Raw genomic sequence first — 21,873 nt, 5'->3', positions numbered from 1 at the left:
GCCTGATTGGATGATCATCAATTGTTTTTACAATGGGTTGGGAGCACAGTCCAGACCCATGCTCGATGCAGCAGTAGGTGGAGTATTATGGGGAAAGAACTATGAGGAAGCTTATGATCTAATTGAACTGATGGCTGTTAATGAATATCAGTATCCAGCCCAGAGATTGCCACAGAGCAAGGTAGCAGGAGTTCTTGAGGTGGATACAGCTATGGCTATCACTGCTCAACTAAAGGAGTTGTCTATGAAGATCGATTCTCTGGCTAACTTGGGTGTTAATCAGATAACCAGTATTTGTGAGCAATGTGCAGGTTCGCATGCGATGGAGCAATGTGCTATATCTAGTGACTCAGCTCAGTTTGTGAGAAACTTTCAGAGATCGTAGCAACCAGTTCCAGACACTTATCATCCTGACAACTGGAATCATCCTAACTTCAGTTGGAGCAATAATCAGAATGTGATGCAACAGCCGTTCCAGCAGTTTGGAAATAAGCTATTCAACCCTCCTGGTTTTTAGCAACAAATTACACCAAAACAACAAACTCATGGTGCATGTCTATCTTCGAATGAAAAATCTGAATTGGAGGAGTTGAGGCTTATGAGCAAAAACCAGGTTCTTATATGCCAAAGCCAGGCTATTTCTCTCAAGACTCTGGAGAACCAAATAGGGCAAATTGCTAATGCCTTATTGAATCGACCACCAAGAACGCTTCCTAGTGATACAGAAGCCAATCCAGGAAAGAGGGAAGTTGAAGAACATGTGAACGCCATCACCTTAAGGTCTGGAAAGGTCGCAAGCCCCCAAATTCAGCAAGACGAAGAGCCTGAAAAATCTCAAGATTCAGAAAATGCAGTTGTGGCTGAAGAAGAAGTGCAGAAGGAAGCAGAGGTGGAACCAAGGAAGACTACTGTGGAACACACTCCTCCTGAGGGTAATACAGGGGAGAAACAGATCTATCCACCACCTCCTTTTCCTAAGAGGTTGCAGAAGAAAAAGCTGGATAAGCAGTTTGAGAAGTTTTTGGAGGTGTTCAAAAAACTTCATATCAACATACCTTTCGCTGAAGCTCTTGAACAGATGCCTAGCTATGCGAGGTTTATGAAAGGTATTCTCTCTCGGAAAGTGAAGCTCGATGACTTAGAAACCATTGCTCTAACGGAGGAATGCAGTGCTGTGCTGCAACAGAAGTTGCCTCCGAAACTTAAAGATCCTGGAAGCTTTACTATTCCTTGCACCATCGGATACTTGTCGTTCGACAAGTGTTTATGTGATTTAGGAGCTAGCATCAATCTGATGCCCTTATCTATCTTCAAGAAGCTTGGTCTGCCTGATCCGAAACCAACATACATGTCATTGCAACTAGCTGACCGTTCCATCGCTTATCCATGAGGTATAGTGGAGGATGTCTTGGTCAAGGTGGATAAACTCTTCTTTCCTGCTGACTTTGTAATTCTTGATTTCGAGGAAGATAAGAAGATTCCCATCATCTTGGGAAGACCATTCTTGGCTACAGGCCGAACTATGATCGATGTGCAAAAAGGAGAGCTTACGATGAAGGTTCATGATTAGAAGGTCACTTTTAATGTGTTCAAGGCAATAAAGTTACCCACAGAAAAAGAAGAGTGCTTTAAAATAGAGCGGGTCGACTCAGTTTTTGAAGATGAAGGAGGAGTAGAGCAACTGCAGGTTTTGAATGCACCTCCGTGGGAGAAGAAATTGGATTTTCCATTCGATTCTCTTGGGTTAGCAGAGTTAAATTTTTTTGAGGAGGGGTTTGAACCATTTATTCAAGAAGCTCCCACACTTGAGCTCAACCGAATGCCAGATCACTTGAATTATTCATTCTTAGGTGCACCCCCTGACAGGGGGTTTGGATATACTTTTGACGATGTAGAGGGTGACCGGCCGGTTTCTGCCGTGCCTACAGAGGGTTCTTCTCATGTGCAACAGGTAGTTGATAGGACTGGTTTTGGTGATGCCCAGTATAGGCAAGTGACTTGGAGTATGGAGGCCATGCATGATATTCACCGTCATTTTGCTGCAAATTTAACACACGCTTTCGGTACTATTTTCTGAGACACTAGTGGCGAGGTTGATTGGCCACCTGATCCTCCACCCGATGAGGGTGATTCTTCCGATGACTAGGTATGCCTGCAATCCTTATTATTGCCTTCAATAAGGACATTGAAAATTTTAAGTTTGGGGGTGATAATGTAAGGATTAGTTTGTGTGGGTCCATATAGATTCATATAGATTCATATTGCATGTTTAGTTGTAGTTTATTTATATTTTTGCATGATTATTCATTTAGGACATATTTGTTTATTTTTATGTGATTTCATATAGTTGCATTTGCATGCATATTTAGCATGATCCCTGAAGATCAACTATGATATTTGATAAGTTGATGTTGATTTGAGTGTGGTGATGACGAATAGAAGGATGTTTAAGTCCTAATGAATTGATTTGCATGCCAGAAACAAATATTTTCACAAGTCTTATAGGGTTGCTTTTGATCTAGATCATGATCATACTTGTTTGTTGTTGAGATTTAATCACTTGGTTATATTTAGAATTTGTGATATTCTCGTAATGACATAAAAACACTGATTTTTTTTATATGGAGAAAAACTTGGATTTCATTGCTAGTTGTTGTAAGGCTAGGCGTCAAATGGCTAGTAGCCGGCTCATATTTTTATGAGTAGTCTAGGGTTGAATGAGATGGAGCGAAACGCACTCATTCAGAAATTGTTGAAAAAAGAAAAAAACAAGAAAAAAGAGAAAAAAAAGAAAGAAAAAAGTATGTGTTTATGCATAATTGATCAAGAGTGAGCTCTTTAATACTCGAGTTATTAAGTTCTAGGGGACTTTGTACCTAGTGACCTAAGGCTTTTATAGTCCGGGATCCGCTAACCTAACGCTCGCTACATGGGTATTATTGCATAAGTCTTTTGGGACCTCATTCATTGCACGGTCAAATAAGCATCTTTGTTATGTGTTCAATAATAGTGTGAATCCTTGTATAACTCTAGTAGAAAGGAGGTGTTGTGAGTCATAATGCGTTTATTGTCTATTCTGTTTATAAACTTTTGATTGTTTCGATGATAGATAAGTTATGGTTATTGATCTAGTATTGTGAGTATATCTGTTAAGCATCCACACACGCACATTTCTGGTTTGTGAGTTGGTTTGTGGGATTTATTCGAACTCCGTTTCAAGTTATTGCAATCTTAGAGGCATTGGCTTATTCATTTGGTTATGGTTATTCTGAAGGGATCGATTGCATTATCATTTAGTTGCATTCACTTAGTTGCATTCATGCATTAGGTTTGTTCTGTAGTTTTGAGTCTGTTTATGCTTGAGGACAAGCATCGATTCAAGTTTGGGGGTGTGATAAGTGGATTTTATATCCACTTGGAATGCTTTATTACAAGCTTAAATTGGTGTTTTGGACTCAAGTTGTTGGTATTTTGATGTGTTTTTGTGTTATTGCATTTCAAGTATCAGTTATATGAAGAAAAGAGCTTTAAAGGAAATATGATAAAAAGTGATCAGAATTGGAAGCCAAGGCCATTGTCAAGTTGTAGAGAATCTCGTTAGCTTCGCGTGGGCAGTTGAATCGCCTAATTCTGACGAGTAGAACTCAAGTTATGGCCAAAACAAGATTCATCAGAAATTTTCCTAGACAGTAGCTGAGCGCCCGCTCAGCAGAGCTGAGCGGCCGCCCAGGAGCTGAGCGGCCGCCCAGGAGCTGAGCGGCCGCCCAGGAGCTGAGCGCCCGCTCAGGAGAGCTGAGCGGCCGCTCAGGGCGCGGCTGGTCGCTGATTTCACTGAAAAAGCCTTTTTGAGTGGAATTTGACGATTTTAAGGGTCCAGGTCCACTAGGGGCGTATATATACTTAAAAAAAGGGTTTTCATCATCCGGGAAGATTGGGATACCAAGGAGAAGACCAAGAAGCACAGAACAACTCCGAAAAAGAAGATCTTGTTTTAACTTGTGATTCTTTGAATTAGTTGTAACTTTGGATGCTCGTTTTCATTCTTGTTGAACCTAGATCTCGTTTATTCGTACTTTGATTATTATTCAGTTTATTAAGACCTTGTTTTATACCATGCTTTCATTGGAACCCATGGTGATGATGAGTTCAATTATGGGCTAATCGTTATCATGGGATTCTAGCGGATTTACTTATGGATTTCAATAATTAATTTGTTTTGATATCTTGGTGTGTGGTGATTGATTGATATCCTAGTATTGGTTGTGTTTATTCGTCTTATGTGCAAAGCTAACATATAAGATAGCGTGTTAATCTCTATTGAAGCCACAGTGGATCTTGAGATTTAGAACTTGCCATGCTAGCATAGGTTCATGTATGTGTATGCATGATTAGTGGGTGACTCTAACCGTTTTACTTGCCCTATATAATCAAGATAGATAACTTGTGCTTAAACCGTTATGTTGTCAAATTCTATAGACATACAGGGTCTCGATATAATTGGTGCATATTCAGCTTCTATCTCTTTTGTGGATGTCTGGTAGAATGGTACAAAAGATCAATGATATTCAATCTAGCATTGTCCAGCCAGCTATCACAGCTAATACCTTTGAGATCAAGCCTTGAATAATTCAATGGATACATACTTCAGTCCAGTTTGGGGGTTCTCCAACGGAAGATCCCAATACACACATTAGGAATTTTATAGAGATCTGCGACACCTTCAGGTTCAATGGTGTTTCTGACGATGCTGTGAAGCTGAGACTGTTCCTATTCTCTCTGAGGGACAAGGCTAAAAGCTGGTTACACTCTCTACCAGCTGGTTCGATTACTATATGGGAAGATCTTGCTCAGAAGTTTCTTACTAAATTCTTCCCTATGGCGAAGACAGCTGCAATCAGGAATGCTCTTACTTAATTTGCGCAGTAATCAGGAGAATCTTTATATGAAGCTTGGGAGCGCTACAAGGAGATGCTTAGGAAATGTCCTCATCATGGAATGCCTGATTGGATGATCATCAATTATTTTTACAATGGGTTGGGAGCACAGTCCAGACCCATGCTCGATGCAGCAGCAGGTGGAGCATTATGGGGAAAGAACTATGAGGAAGCTTACTGATGAGGATCAAGGAATGAATATGTTAATTTGGATTTGGTTATGCGTACTTGTGGTGATGTTCAATTGGAGAGGATGCAAACATGGGTTATGCAGCTTACTTGGACAACAAGGAATAAAGGAGCGATGCATGAAGTTGGACAAGTAGCTGATTATTATATAATTATTAATTCGAATTTTGCTTGCAAGTTTTACCTTTCACTTGAAAGGGTTTTTCTTGTTTTAAGCACTTAGGATTTTATTTTCCTATTTGGATTCTGTTTTTATATGTTTCCTATTTGGATTTGGATTTTAAATTTGTTTCCTGAAAGGATTCAGATATTGGCTAATTCAAGCTGATATTGAATTTCTCTTGGAATTCTGTTGGGTTTAGGTTATTGGTTAAGCCTATAAATACCCTTCTAATGTAATCTTTTAAGGGAGACAATGGATGATATAAAACTTGTGTTTTGAGATTAACTATGAGTAGTTTTTCTTTTCTCTAAACTTCAATTACTGGATTGTTTTGAAGGTTAGATTCGAATTACTTAGTTTCTGGATTGATCTAAGCAATTTGAGATTCAAAGTTCACGTTTCTGGATTGATCGTGTTCTTTTGAAATATCCTCTTCTTCTCTTATCCCTTTTCTTCTTATTTTTGTTTCTTTGTGGTGTGATCCACATCACTTACCCTTACCCTATGCCTGACATGAGATCAAATGCACAATCTAGTACAGCTATGGTCCCTGAACTTGTAGAAGTACAAATACAGGAAAACCAACAGGGGCCTTCCCAAGCTGAGACCACTTATTCTATACCACTAGAAGCTAGAAAACCAACCACTTCATCCTCCCAAAAGGATAAAGTGAGTAAAAAGAAGAGAAAGCAGGCAAACCTGACAATCATTAAAAAAAGTGGAGAGAAAAATACAGAAACTGAGTCACCTTGATCAAGAAAACAAAGAAGGCTAAAAACTTGGAGCTGATCACTCAAGCTGTAACGTTCGGAAAATATTATGTAATTATTTTTATCAATAAATAATTATTATGTGATTTTTATGTGAATTTTTGGTTAATTATTTGATGATTGATATTAATATTTGGGTGTTTATTTCTGAAAAAATTAGAATATATATTTTAATCTTTAATTATTCATAATAAAATATAGATAGTTTTGGTATTTTTCTGGTAATTTTTGGATTATTATATGATTTTATAAGAATTTATAGAATTATTAATAATTATTTTTACGTAATTATAAAATTACTTTTTAGAATCAGAAATCATCCCAATTCAACCATTTTTGCATTTTTATAACCCGAAACTCTTCCGAAATCTAATATCTAACCTAATCTGATAATTCTGAACACTTTCCGTTTTTTGACTTTTTCGATCCGGGGTACGGTTTGACCTGTACGAGTCCCGGCGTGAAATTTTCGATACGCTATTCATTTTATAGATCGATAAAAATTTGTATTCATTTTGTCTCCGAGTCACTTTGATCGTCATAAAGACAAGATGGGTATTAGATACCAGAGTGATTGGCTTTAGTACAAGTGGGAGATTGAAAGAGATATGTCCTAAGTCCAATCATGTATGAGGATTTAGGAATAACTTTTATGTAATCTGTTTTGATTTCATTGATATTAATAAAAGACTTGTTTTGTTTTTATTGCGGGCTCTATCTATTTAAATATTTAAATAAGATATACCACAGTTTAGAGTAAAGCTTTTATGGATTGTGATGAGATCATAATAATGAGACCTAAAAGATGATAACTCTAAACTTAAATAGTTCCTGGTCGTAGGATTACTAACTGGTAATTAATAATTTGCAAAGATCGGTACATACTATGCTTGCTTCATTATGAAGGATGTCTGTTCTCATAGACATTTGTGTGGTGACACTATAGCTAGTATGTAGGTGCTTATTATAGAATAAGTTCACCGAACATGACTCACACAGCTAAACAACTGATGGAGTTCACTCAGTGTCAGTAGTTGTTCACATAGTGATAGTTGTACAAGTATCCTTAGACTTGAGGTCATTATAGTCATCTTATGTACACTGAACTATGCTTTGGTTTAGTTCTTAGTCTCAAGGGACAATTATAAGGGCTCTACTGGGTATAGGAATTTGTACACGAAGATAGTGTATGATCAATGAAGGATCTACCCCTTCCAGTGTAGGAAGAGAATGTTCAATGCTGATCCACTCATGTTAGTTCAGGAATCTCTGGCCAGAGTGAATGAAATTAGAAAGGAGTTTCTAATTTACATTAAATAGAACTAAGCATAATGAATGGGAAAGCAAGTGATTAAATAAGATAGGCTTGACACAAGTTCCATGCCTTATATTTAATCGTGACATTACAGGGTAGAAGGAATTAATTATACGGTAACTACTCACTGAATAGGTTCTTGGTATTCTAAGCAGTGAATCCGTATTATCCAGATAGTCGCGATATGCTGAGAAGTATCACTCACGATGTAGAATAAATATGATTAATTAATTAATCATATTTAATGAATTAGAGAATTTATATAAATAATGATAAAATAGTTTTATTATTATTTATTTCTACTACCGGCTTAATATTGAACCTACAGGGTCACACCATAAAAGAGAATGATTTAATGGTGGAGGAATTAATTAATAATGGCTGATTATTATTTATTTATGAAATAAAAAATTAATTTACAAATTTAATAATTGATTAAATAAGATTTAATTGATTATAAATTAATTAAGAAAAGGTTCTTAATATTATTAATTAAGAATTTAATTTTTGGAAATTAAATCAAGAGAGAGACTTATTTCTAAAGTGTTTAGAAAAAGGATTAATAATTAAAAGGTGTTTTAATTATTAATGAGAATAATAAAGGGTTAATAATAATAATATTTTATGGGAAAATTTTCAGCTAAAAATTTTGCCTATAAATATACTATTATAAACCCTATTTTTGCCTCAACAAAAAAGATTTACAAAACCCTAATTCTCTCCATCTCCTCCTCCTTCATTACATCATTTTCTTGGTGGATACCGGTGGAGTGCTTCACACTTGAGGAGCAGCTGCTAAAGATCTCCGTTCATCATTTTTGGATCGCCATTAAAGACCTCCATCTTTCCATTAATGTAAAGTTTCTTAAGGTAAACATACTGAACTACGAATTAAATATTATTTTTCGCATGGATCCTGCGAAGGGTTTCGGTTTTTTTAAGATTTAAATTTATGTTTTCGTTACGTTTATGTGCTAAAAACCCTTCAATGGCATCAGAGCTACTTGCGAAAGTTTTTAATTCGTTTATGTGTTTAACTGTTTTCGATATATGAGCATGTACGTGATTCGCCATGATTTGATATTGATATAATATGCTTATATATGTATGGTTTTGAATATATGATATTCATGTGAGTTGTATAATCATAAGATGATTATGTAATCTGTATATATACTGATATATACATGATTTATGTTTATTCTAATTATGAGAATCATATTAGATACGGATTCTGAATTGACTGCTGCAGATTTGCTGAAATCTGGGTCTGGTGTCCGATTTACGCAAATGAATACCTTATTCCATAGGTAAATGAGCGTCTGAACAAAACTGATAGCTAAAGCTATCAACGACTCGTCTGTAAGGCGTTTGACGTCGTTTACTGCCCGTAAACAGTGATTCTTGTTTTTCTGATTTGATTCTGATTTTTCTGATTTTTGTCATATTTTCTTTTTATGATTAGATCATGGATAATATGATATGTTAAGATCAGATTATATGTTTTAACATGCTTTTTATGTGTTGTATGAGCATGGTGGATGGTTATGGCCTTTCGACCTTAGTGTAATGGTTTTGGTTTTAAATACGACTTGCATGTCGTCAATCTTTGTAATCATAAATCTCGAATGTAACTCAAGTTATTCTTGTAAGTTCATTAGATTAGTTTTACTTTCAATCATGTAATGTAATTGAAGATTCAAGAAGGCTATCCAATGGAGGTGATACAAAGAAGAAGACGAGGCATACAAGAAGTCTAAACAAAGAAGAAGACTTATGTAATAAGTAGTTGTATTTATTTCCATCACCATATTTGATTGACCTTGATCTTTATCATGAGCTTGATAAAGATCACATAGGATGGGGCCATAACCAAACACATTTACTTTATTGCACTTTACATTTACTTGTTTATTTAATTTTATATATGAGATATATGCCTATGTTTACCATGCGATGATAGATTTAGGTGAACTTAAATCAATATAAGGCGTGCTCTAGAAAATCTAGAATAGGAATCGTTTCTTGCCTTAACAATAAATATTATGAATACGATCATGAGATTCTTGTGTTTATGAAACACGTAATTGAATATGAATTTTCAATATTGAGAGAAAGGATGATTCTGTCAACAACAGATTTCTATCTGTAAGAAAGGGTTATTAAATGACGCCTCTTGACAATGCTCCACCCGATCTGGGAATCATCTGATTATCGATTATTGATTTGAAATATTTAATTTAAAAGGAAGAATCTCTTTATAATATGATTATGATTGTAACATAATATAATCCCTCTAAAATTTAACAATATCAAGTAGTAATTGGCCAATGACACAACGGGCTTGTGTCGGTCATAGCCTTCCAACATGATAGAAAGTGGTTCTTATTTTTAAATCATTGTCATTTCGTGCTATAGCCGAGGGCTTTGATTTCGAAATAAGAAATACTTGTCTATTACATAGAGATGTGTACATTGAATTAGAATCTAAAGGTCGGTACTTGCTACAACCATGGGCCGTTGGAGACTGATTCAATTGTACGAAATGTTGGGTTAGACTTGACTTAGAATATTGAGTTTGTCGTGCCACAACCGTGACTCACTTATTCAAGAGGCTAAAGTTATATTAGGGAATAACATAAGATGTAATTGACAAGAGTTGTCTTCCTATTGAACATCACATGACGTTTCGTGCTACAACCGAGGTTGTGTGATGGAATGTAGGATCCCTATTCCCACTAGCATTATGAATGCTTAATTTTCACTTAGGGGATTGAAAAAAATTAGATAAACAAGTGGGAGACACTTATGAATAAAGACCTGATTCATATAGTGTTTTGAAATGAAATTGAATATTTACTAAGTATTGTTATGTGTTTATCATTTACAGATTTACTATATTCGTCATGTCTTCTGCACTATCACTCCGGAGCATACTAGATGCTCACAAGTTGACTGGTCCTAATTTAGCTGTTTGTTTTCACTGTAATAAGTTGGGGCACTAGAAGAGGAACTGCAAGGTTTACCTTGCAGAATTGAAGAAGAAGAAGGGTAGTAAGACTACCGCTTCTAATTCAGGCATGTTCATGATCGAAGTTAATATGTCACTAGGTCAAATTTCTACTTGGGTATTAGATACCGCCTGTGGTTCTCATATTTGCAATTCGTTGCAAGGACTAAAGGGAAGTAGGACTCTTGAAAAAGATGAGGTGATTCTACGTATGGGAAATGGAGCAAGGGTTGCGGCCATATTTGTAGGATCATTTAGTTTACATATGCCTACGGGCAAGACTATTATTTTGAATAATTGTTATTACGTTCCCTCTATTGTGAGGAATATTGTTTCTATTTCTATGTTGGATGTGGATGGTTTTTCATTAATTATTAAGAATAATGAATTTTCTATCCTTAGAGATAATGTTCTTTTTGGACGTGGCATTTTAAATAATGGTCTGTATGTATGTGACGTAGAGCATGATTTACTTCAGATTGAACAAACTAATAAAAGAAAACGTGATGATGAAAATCTGACCTATTTATGGCACTGTAGGCTAGGTCATGTTAGTGAAAATAGACTGCGGACATTGCATAAGGAAGGGTTACTTGACCCCTTTGATTTTGAATCATATCCTACATGTGAGTCTTGTCTATTGGGTAAAATGACCAAATCTCCATTTAGTGGACATGGAGAGAGGGCTGGAGATTTACTAGGATTGGTACACACAGATGTATGTGGACCAATGTCTACGCAAGCCATGGGTGGATTTTCGTACTTCATTACTTTCATAGATGATAGATCTAGATTCGGATATGTGTATTTGATGAAACACAAGTTTGAAGCCTTTGAAAAGTTCAAAGAATATAAACTTGAGGAGCAGCTGCTAAGGATCTCCGTTCATTATTTTTGGATCGCCATTAAAGACCTCCATCTTTACATTAATGTAAAGCTTCTTAAGGTAAACATACTGAACTATGAATTAAATATTATTTTTTACATGGATCCTGCCGAGGGTTTCGGTTTTTTTAAGATTTAAATTTACGTTTTCGTTGCGTTTATGTGCTAAAAACCCTTCAATTATTACCTTATTTCCGTATAAAATATTTTATAGAAAGCTCTGTTTTGATAATTATCCAGATCTGGTATTAAAATTGTATTGTCATATAGTTACTTAGCGGCTAAGTAACCTATTTTCGGATCTGATATGTAAATGTAATTATCAAATTATTAAATAAATAAAATATGTGATTAGTCTGTTAGATGTGTGTCATCTTATTGTTAATTTTGGGTAATTGTTGAAAACGAACCTTATTTATGTAATTATTTATTAAACTGTATGGCATTATTTTGTTTTTTAAGTGATTTTATTGAATATTTATTCTTATAAATGCTAAAAAAATTTCTAAAATTATTTTTGTTGCTTTATAATTTTATTTATTATTTTCAGGAGTTTATAAAATTTTGAAATCAATATTTTATTCATTATTTATCTTTAAATCATTTTCTGATTTCATTTAATTGTAAAATCAATATTTAATTCCAAAATGCTTCAAAAATCATGAAAAATTTATTTTATCCAGTTTGGAATATTTCAAGAATTTTAAATTATTTCAGAAATTTTCTGACTTTTATTTAACCGCACGTTGGTTCATTAAAATTGTAAAATACGGGTCTGAATGCGCTTTCCAAAAATGATTTTAAAATTATAAATTTTTCATAAAAATTAGTTTTAATTATCTCGGGAATTTTAAATAAGTTCTGATAAAATTCCGGACGGGTGTTACCTTGAACTATTTATTAAAGACGTTAGTTGGGGTACGAAACAGGAAATATCAGGGATAAAATGAAATAAATATTTCCGTGTGAAATAAACTTTTAATTAATTGGTGAGATTTATTTGGAAACCCGAGTAATATCGGGTACCAATAAATTTTATCGTCGTCGGCGATGAGCCTCGGCGAGCCGATGGTGGGCGATGATGATTTTTATCTGAGTCCTACGTTTATAAATTAAATAAAAATTAGTTTGTTAAATTAATTTTGAAATGAAAAGAAAAAATAAAATATGAATAACAATAATTAATAAAGTGAATTCATATCGGTGGATGGGATTAATGAACTGGATTATGAATTGCATGTTATTGTGTTTGTTGTTGTGATTGACATCGAATTGCTTCGACGGGTAGGCCGATAAACAAAGGAGACGCTGCCCGATTTTTGGGAAATGAATTCCGAAAATACGGGGACGTAACCTATAATTATCGGAGACATCGAACGAAGAAATATAATTATATTATACAGAACCTAATTATATGTTGTGACACGATATTTTTATAAATACTCAATTATCTTACTATTTCCAAACCAACAAGTATACGTACTTTCCGAAAATGAACACCGAACCGGGTTTCAAAGATGTGGACCATAATTGCTATGTGTATTTCAATAATACATATAAATACGAATCGGGTTATGAAATTGTATGGGTAGAAGTGATAGCGATTTGATTTTAAGCTTAAGCGATTATCTGAATTAGGGTATTTCAACCCTGTAGGTCCTAGACGGAAAACCCGAGTATCGTCATCAGACTAGGAATGATCTAGTGATTAGACGTCGAATTTGACGAAGTTCCAATCGAAGGGCCTGAGTGTTGGGATCGTATCCAAAATGGGATAGTAGTTGACGATAAAGCCGAACATGCAAGTCGAACCAAAGTCAACTAGTAATAACAATTAAAGCTTATTGAGGCAAGTATTCTTGAACTTTCTTTTAAAATACTGCAAATATTTCTCTATTCCTATTCTAAGTTCAGAATAGTTAACTGCTTTATATTTCCCTGCAATTACTCTTATTATGCCAGTTCTTTTCATTATTGTTGCTATATTATCGATTGCTCTCTTGAACAAATACCCATTCTTTTGGGTTATTTGCGAACCCTGAATCAGGATGTTTTGAAATTAAAATGATATGACATCAAAATACTCCATGGACTGGATGACGATGATATGTGGGATTAAGTTTTCTTAATCCGAAGGACCGAAATGTTTCTGTATCCTTGAGATGGGCCGTAGAGCCTGGGTACCCGACTGGATCTATATAGGGTGATATCATTTTGCACTGTATCCTGGCTGATCAGCAGGATATAGGTGCGAACTAGTGTCCAGTCTAATTTATTATTGATCGCCATTTACGACATTCACTCTCGAAAGTTTTATGATTCCAAAAATCGGACAAAACCCTGATTCTGGAGAAGAATTTGGGAATCGCTTGTCACTTTTGGATTTATAATTAAAGGCTGGTAACAGCCGATGTTTATTCGCTCAACTCCCTCAAATAAATAGAATTGTTTAAAATTGTTTAAAGATTTTGTCCGGAAATTTTCCTTTGATATTGATACTTGAAAATCACTTATATACTTGCTGGGCATTTTTGGCTCACTCTTGCTTTGTAAATTCTTATTTCTTTCAGAAGCAGGTAAGGTTAAAAGTGAATAGCTTTCGTTAGACAACAGAAGTTAGAGAGATCTCCGCTGCGAGAAGACGAAGATGTTAGAAAAATATGACAAGGACGTTAGCATGAAGGTATTTACATTCGTGTTGTAGTTGTGAATTATAGAAGGTTAGATTCTTGTTTCATACCATAACCTGTAAATGATCCGTATTCAAGGGGTTAATTGTATATTCTTTTATTTTATGTAAAGATTGTTTAGTGACACAAAATCTTGACCCCGGATTTGGGTTGTTACATGTTGGCATCAGAGCTACAGGTTATTGGTCACTGAAATAAGAATATGTGAAGGTAAGATAGGAGTGGTAGGCTGTACAAGATAGGAAAGACCCTAGACATACTCATGTTAAGTTGAGTTGAGTGCGAATTAGGGTTAGCAGATCCGATATGGAATTGGTAAGATAGGATTGTTGAGAAAGTGTAAGGCGAATATCATAACGCTATAGGTATATTGAGTTCTCAGATCTTACAGTAATGAGGAATCGACAGATCGACGGAGACTGGGTATGTTACCCTACCTTTCATGTGGTTTTGAAGAAAATGCGATTGATTCTTATGAGAACTTGTGTAAGGGAAGCTAGGTATGTATTAGTACGATTTAACTTAGAATTAGGTAGTAGGACGAGCTTCAAGCTAGAGGCAACGAGTTGATGGAAGCTGATGAAGGACCACAGTTGCAAGCTGTAAAGGCACTACCATTGTGAGAAGATTTTTATCACTTATCGGGCGCTGCACGAGGAATGATATCTACCTTACTAGGTGTAGGTAATACTAGCAAGAAGGTGCGACCTTATCTACAGAAGGAACGTCGAATTGCATGGGTGGTTGCAAGTACAACGCCAAGGACGACGACAAGAATATCAAAGACGGTGGCAGACGTCAGCATTGGGTTAGAGTTATGAATAAATTGGTATACAACGATAACTCAAAGTTTCGTCGACTAATAAATACGAACATAATTCAAGGAGAAGTAGAGAACATACCGAAGTGGAAAGACCCGTACATGGGCATTCCTTTAATTAGATATCTCACTAGTGAATCATAAAAACAACAAGTAACTTATATAGTAATGACGACCAAATATTTGATTTCTAAAAATTTAAAATGAGATTTCGAAAAAGATTTTCTTAATCAACTTTTAAAAGATTTTTGCATAAATGAGTTTCACAATTTGGTTGTCGAGTTACTACTTAAGTTCTTGTTATTATAAACAGAAAATAACCTAAAAAGAAGACTGGATATAGACTCAGTGTTGTTAATCCGAAAGATCGAGTAGGCACACCAACATGGAGAAAGTTTAGAGTTTTCCTTGAAAGACGAACATAAATTTTGTTTAATCATATCAATAATTGAATCAACATGTTAAAATATAATTTACCCAATTTATAAAATTATTAAAATTTAACAAGATTCATGATTTGAACGGACGGAGGATGATTGAAGGAAATGAAAGGATCTTCCAGATGATTGGAGAAGAATCGTCTTCCTATCGATAAAGTTGAGGTGTTGCGTGATCAATAATTATTCTACGTGGCATAGATGAAATCGAAAGTAGTGGTTATAAATTTCGCAAGGACGCAATTATGATAAAATCATTAAAGCATTTAATGTGGAGGCATTTCCAGACGATATTCCGAAGTTATAATGTGACCTAAATTGTGAATCTTTCATTCGAATAATTCCGGAAGGCATACGTAGGTGAAGCGTGGAAGGTGAGCAACACTGACATTCTTTCTTCTAATACGATATCATATGTTCTTCTTGATTCTTGAATATGTATGAGCTTCTTTTATTGATAAATCATATGAGGCGAAAATGAAAGGAAATTTATTGTACTCCTTCCAAATTATTTCTCTTCTCAAACTATTATTTCCTAATTGAGACAAAAAGTATTGTGATGTGACGCTTTGTCAGAATGATGAAGAGCCTGGTGGGACACCACCTAATCATGTACTGTATGCCATATAGTATGAAAGACTCGCCATCTTGAGTACAAATATGGTTGTCTTATTCACATCTAAATCTTCACATATTCTTCTTCCTTCAATTTATTGACTTACAGATTCTCTCAATTGTCTTGTTGCATTGTTATTCCTCATCCAGTTTTTCAATCAAAATCATATTCACAAACTCTCCTCTTGCGTAAAGTCTGTTCTTTGACGATTTCAAAAGAATGGAATAGTCCCGTGTAACAGATGGAATTACATGTCGAATATATATATGATTGCAAACCAATAAATGGTGGAAATTTGCGAGCAAGGAAGAATGGATACACCAACAACGCGGTCATGGCAAAGATATCAAGTCAAACAGTTGTTCTTGTTACAAGAATTTCATCAGTACGGTAGATTGTGTTAACGCGATGTGCTACAAATTAGAAGATTTCGACGAGAAATGAATCGTTAGTGAACCGTAACAAATAAATTAATTATGAAATAAGGAAGTAAAGCTGTGTGCATCAAACAAAGCGAACGAATGTCGGGACGATAATCAAAGATCAAGGGAATTCTGAACAATGACTCAAACAGGCAATTAATACGTGAAACATCCCTTCGTCGCGAGAAGATATGTGTCGTGAAGAGTCAAGATAGAAGAAATCTAAATTTTAACTAAATCTCGAATGTGTTCTTCAAGAGATTGTGAAGTTCTCTAACTTAAGTAAATGAATGATGGAAAATTTAATACCCACAAGCGGGCCAATGACGAAAGTTCGATACGGGAACAAAAAGTGGAGATGTAGGAAAGGCGATTCGACTGTGAAATCTTTTAAGAAATAATGATCTGACGAATGAGTTTCCACCATATTTCTATAATAATAATAAAAAAACCATGCGTGGTTATTAAAAAGATAAATAGACTAGTTAATAAAAAAAATTGAACGTGTATCAAGGATAGATGACTGGTGTGACTAATTGAAAGACGTGGCATCATTCTTATAAGTAACTATATATAATTAGTAAAGGCAAGAAATAAGTTAAAGAGAGTCGCGAAATAAAGTCCTTGAAAAACAACAGAATAATTTTAAGTTCGCTAATAACATTTTGTAATATTCTGGAAGAACTGAGAAAAGTATGGTTATATTAATCATTGTTGATTTAAAACCTTAGTCCCATTTCAAAAAGATATAGGTTATGTCAGTTAAACATACATATGTTGATTAAAATTGTAATAACCCCAATTTTTGGAAATTTTTGAAACCCTTATTAATAGTGTTTTTGCTGAATGAGAAAACTTTTCATGCCACACTATGTAGGGGTTCTGTTGTGGATATTCTGATATTTTATTAGTACTTTATATGGGGCATAAATGTATGTAAAGATCGTCAGAATCCAAATTCGAACACTTTGATTTTTCCCAGAAATCCACTAGATACGGAAAGAATTGAGTATAAGGTAACAGGATAAAAATGATTTAAATTAAAGGATTATAAGAGAGGATCATAAAAGGAATATCATGTATTGAGAAAGGTTAAGGAAACCCGAGTAATAAGATCCCGAGTATGATCCCTCAAACGAGAAACGAGAACAAAAGTTAAGCGAACCGTATAACAGATCAGCGGTCATTAGGAAAACAATTAGAAGCTAATCAAAGGGATTAGTGGGGATGATGTCATCAAACCAATAGGAAGAGGACAAAGGAGGGAGGGTGACATCACTTGATGATGTAAGCATGACATAAGGGGAAAGAGATGTGGTTGATTTAAAACCACACAAAGTCAAGGTTAGAAAAGTAATTACCCAAAAACAAATCAAAAGCAACCAAGGCAAGCAAAACAAATCACAAACACACCAAGCAAGCAAAAAATTCATTTCCTTTCTTTTTCTTCTTGAAGCTCTCGGCCCTTTTCTTAAAAAATAAAGATCCAAGCTCCACCACTTACTATTTGACAAGGTATTTATCTAAGCTTCCCCATGGATAATTACATACTTCCTATAAGTTTAAGCTTCTAATTCCAAGCCAATCTTTTTGTATAAATCAAGGAAGAAGATGGTGAATAGTACTTCTTGGAATTAATTTTTGTGTTCTTGATTTCTTTGAAAGATCAAGCTTGTAGGAGGTTAGATTAAGGCTTCCATGGGCATTCCAAGGATCTTTCATGGATTAAAAGCTTCAAGGAAGGTATAACTCTTCATGATCTTAGTTTTAGGTTTTGTTGTTTAGATTTCCTAATGTTTAGATGATGGGTTAGTGTAATGGGTGTGTAATCATGTTTAAAGCTTGTTATGAGTAGTTTAGTTGGTGAGAGGCATGATTATTGTGTGTTTAGAGATTGGTTGATTTTGTGATATTTTTGGAGTTGGAAATCTTGGTTATTAGTCAATGAACTTAAGTAAACTCTTAGTTCATAATTGAGAAATAAGTATGAATTGGTAATATTGATTTGTTGGGGCTGTTGTAGTATGGTATGGATGGAGTTTTGATTGGGTTGTGAATTGGGATTGAATTGTGGTAGATTTGGAATGGTATAAATTTGGGAAATCGCGTAAACATAGCCGTCGTAATGTCCGATTTACTTTAGACTGCTTTTGTTCATAACATTAGGACCCGAGAACCCCCTGCTAGGTTTTGACCATTGCCATTTTTAGATAGTTCATGTTACGAGCTTCGTTTTGATATGTAGTTCGTTTGATTCCGATGTACGGTTTAGGAGAAACGACCATTTTAAGTAACGACATTTCGCGAACGAACCATTACCCCTCGCCTTACTTTGAAACCTTGGTAAAGGACCTTAAATGACTAATTGGGGTAAGAAACATTTATGTAAGGTGTAATAGGTAGTTGGTAAGACATTTGCGAAATAATCGCCTTAAAACTCGTAATGGTAAATTTATTAAAAATGGTGGAGCCACGGGTACTCGAGTAACTTAAGAGAATCAGTAAGCGCAAAACGAGCGTTAGAGTCTAATTTGGTTAAAGTATAGATTTACAAGTGACTTTGGTTTAATTCCAACTTACTTGTTGTTTATAGGTTACCAGACTCGTCCCGAGCCATTGTAACCCCCAGTCGCTCAGGCAAGTTTTCTATCCGTTATACTGTTGTTGTGATGTATATATGTATATGCATTATCTTGTGATAAATGCATGTTGGTTAATTAGCAAATTCTTGCAATATATAGTAGCATGTGATATGGTACATATGCATGCCTGTTTCGTATTCTTGCCATATATATATCTGTTGGTTCAGTTGATAATACCTATGCTAGAGAATAGCGGTAATTTGCATATAACCTTAGTATATGGACCCAAAGGTGAAAACATTTTCTAAAACCGGGAGTTGAGGATCCCGAGTAGATTTTATATATATATATATATTTATATATATATGGTTATAGTTTTCAAAACTGTTAATCGAATAAGGTTTATTCGATAACTTTATTTTATTAATGAATATTATTTTGAATATTCATTCGAGGGTTAATGACTCCATTTATTTTATTAATGAATATTATTTTTGAATATTCATTCGAGGGCTTATGACTCCGTTTATTTTATTAATGAATATTATTTTGAATATTCATTCGAGGACTTATGACTCCGATTATTTACTAAATAATATTCTTTATTTTATTATAGAATAATGTGTCAATAATCAAACTTACTTTTGATTATTCAAATAAAGATATTACTTTCGTATAAGTACATCTTTGATTATTTAAGATTCATTTCAAGTATAAGTTTTACAACTTCTACTTCAATTATTTTTATAAAGATTATTCTTTATGGGAATATTATTTAAATAATAATATTCAGATATTTTCTAGTATATTGGGACTGATTTATTTTACTAAATCAGCATCACTCCGAACATTCTTAAAAATGTTTTGCGAGTCTTCAAAATGATTTTTAAAAGATAGAGCGGATCCCAAAACTCATTTTTATATTTAAGATCCTCCTTTCGAAGGGGATTTAAATACTCGCTCAAAACCTGAGGGATCCGGCTCTGTGGTGTGTTTTATATTCGCAACAAGGTTGCTGTCTTGATAAAAGAATTTTGATTACTTACCCAACACTCGGGAAGTAAAATTCTTGGAACAAGTTAATCCATTAACATACATCGCCTGGGAAATATCGGTGAGTTTTCCTTTCCAACTAGATACGACTTCTTGGTTGAGCCGTATCAATAAGTTTCTACTTGGGGAAAGTGGGGACGAGCTTTACGTTTCAGAGTCATGGATTTCATCTGAACTAGGAGTGGCGTAAGTGGTCGAGTAGCGCCGGCCCAGCCTTATTATATTGGCCCAAAATGGCCTGGAAGTTCCGCTAAGGCGGTCCATTCCTTAGGAGTTCAATGTTCAGTTGACAAGTAAATCTGACAGGTTCTCTGTCACTTCTTTGTAGATATCAACTCTTCAAACTCAAAGAGTTCTCTTCTTTTTTCCTTCCAAACATTCTACTTGGACTTAAAATTTTCACTTCATTCTTCATTTGCATGGTAGCTATGTCTTCACGTGGCACTGGCTCTTGGACAACAAGAATAAAGCCTTTGAAAGGGCTCTGGCTATGTATGATAAGGACACACCTGATCGTTGGCAGAATGTCGCCAAGGCTGTTGGCGACAAGACAGCGGATGAAGTGAAGAGGCATTATGAAATCCTTGTGGAGGATGTTAAAAGAATTGAGAATTCCTCTACATGTAGAAAATGGCGGGGTTGTACTACTACGACTGATCATCGTAAGTGGTCTTCCTGGCGCGACAAACTCCCGTAATGAGTTCATCTTCCAATTGGATATTTCTACAACACTACCCAGAGCACTTCGATAGAAAGGCTACGGTTGGGCGATTGTTGAGTGTTGGCAGGGTCAAGTTTTCAAAATGATGTTTGCATCAAATGAAGTATCTCGTAACTTCATTGTATTTTGATGATATTTTAAAAGATTTAATCTATTCAAATCTGGTCTTGTAGTCTCATCTATGTGATGAACTTTTGAAACTAATTATAACTTGAACGGTGGTAGTTCAAGTAGTATTTGAAAAAGATATAAGTATATTGGAGTATCTTGTAACTTCACCGATTTAAACTTATATCTAGTTAATGGTTGTCTTATGAATGGCAGAGACTTTCAGAAACACGTTGAGACAAGGTTAGATATATGAGATCACCTTGCAACGATATTTTTTTATACAGTTATAAACTGGAACTTTGTGTAATTATGCATGGAAGAGGACTTCCAAGATTTTGAAAAGTATATATGTATATATACTGAATATTTTGCGACTTCATCGCATTAAGATATCAAACTTTGTTCATTTCTTTTGACCAAGACTTTCATGAGTACTATGAGAAGGCTCATATATTGTTAATCATATTATATATTATTTTGGTGGGCTTGTTGCTCACCCTTGCCTTCTTCTTTCATCACACAACATCAGATAGACAAGATGAACATGACCAAGCTCCCGATTCGCAAGCGGTTAGAAAACGTTCTGCAGTCTTCGGGAAGCGTTGATGCCGCTGTAGCTGAGGTAGGAACTACCAATAGGCTAGGCTTTCAACTTTTGGTGTACCAGACTCATGTATAATATGAATTATAATAATGGCAAAGAAAATGTAAATTTATTCAGAAAACCTTTTAAGGTGTATTGGCAGATAATTGTGGAATAAAATGACTTGTGATTATTTTTGGATGTTCATCTCTGAGACTATAACTTGTGGTGTGTGTGTTTATTGTGGGGTCACAGTACAGAGTAGTTGATTAATTATTAAGATTGGGTGTTATTAAGGGAAATGGAACTCATGACAACCCGGTTCCCCGACCCCGGATTTGGGGGTGTTACAGAAGTGGTATCAGAGCTAAGCGTTATAAACCTCAGAGATGATGTGACGTAAAGATAATAAGTTCACTAAGATAATAAGAACTCTTGCCAAGTTCATAGTCGGGCTACCTAATGTAGTACTGACAGTTAAAACCCTTAGGGGAACCCTTATAAATATCGTGATAGAAGCGTAGTTCATTATTGTATATGGTAGCGGGACTCCGAACCCTGAGGTTGAGGAG

At 35.0% G+C, this 21,873-nt stretch overlaps 1 non-coding gene across 1 annotated transcript; it reads right to left on the bottom strand.

The window, feature by feature from the left end:
* Positions 1 to 4,890: 4,890 nt before the first annotated feature.
* Positions 4,891 to 4,997, bottom strand: LOC141694886 (small nucleolar RNA R71). The gene has a single exon (XR_012564165.1). It is a non-coding gene; the product is annotated as a small nucleolar RNA R71 (small nucleolar RNA).
* Positions 4,998 to 21,873: the final 16,876 nt, after the last annotated feature.

The sequence above is a fragment of the Apium graveolens genome, chromosome 10 (assembly GCF_009905375.1).
Source record: "Apium graveolens cultivar Ventura chromosome 10, ASM990537v1, whole genome shotgun sequence".
Taxonomy (NCBI): domain Eukaryota; kingdom Viridiplantae; phylum Streptophyta; class Magnoliopsida; order Apiales; family Apiaceae; genus Apium; species Apium graveolens.
This window is presented reverse-complemented; position numbering and strand designations above follow the sequence as displayed.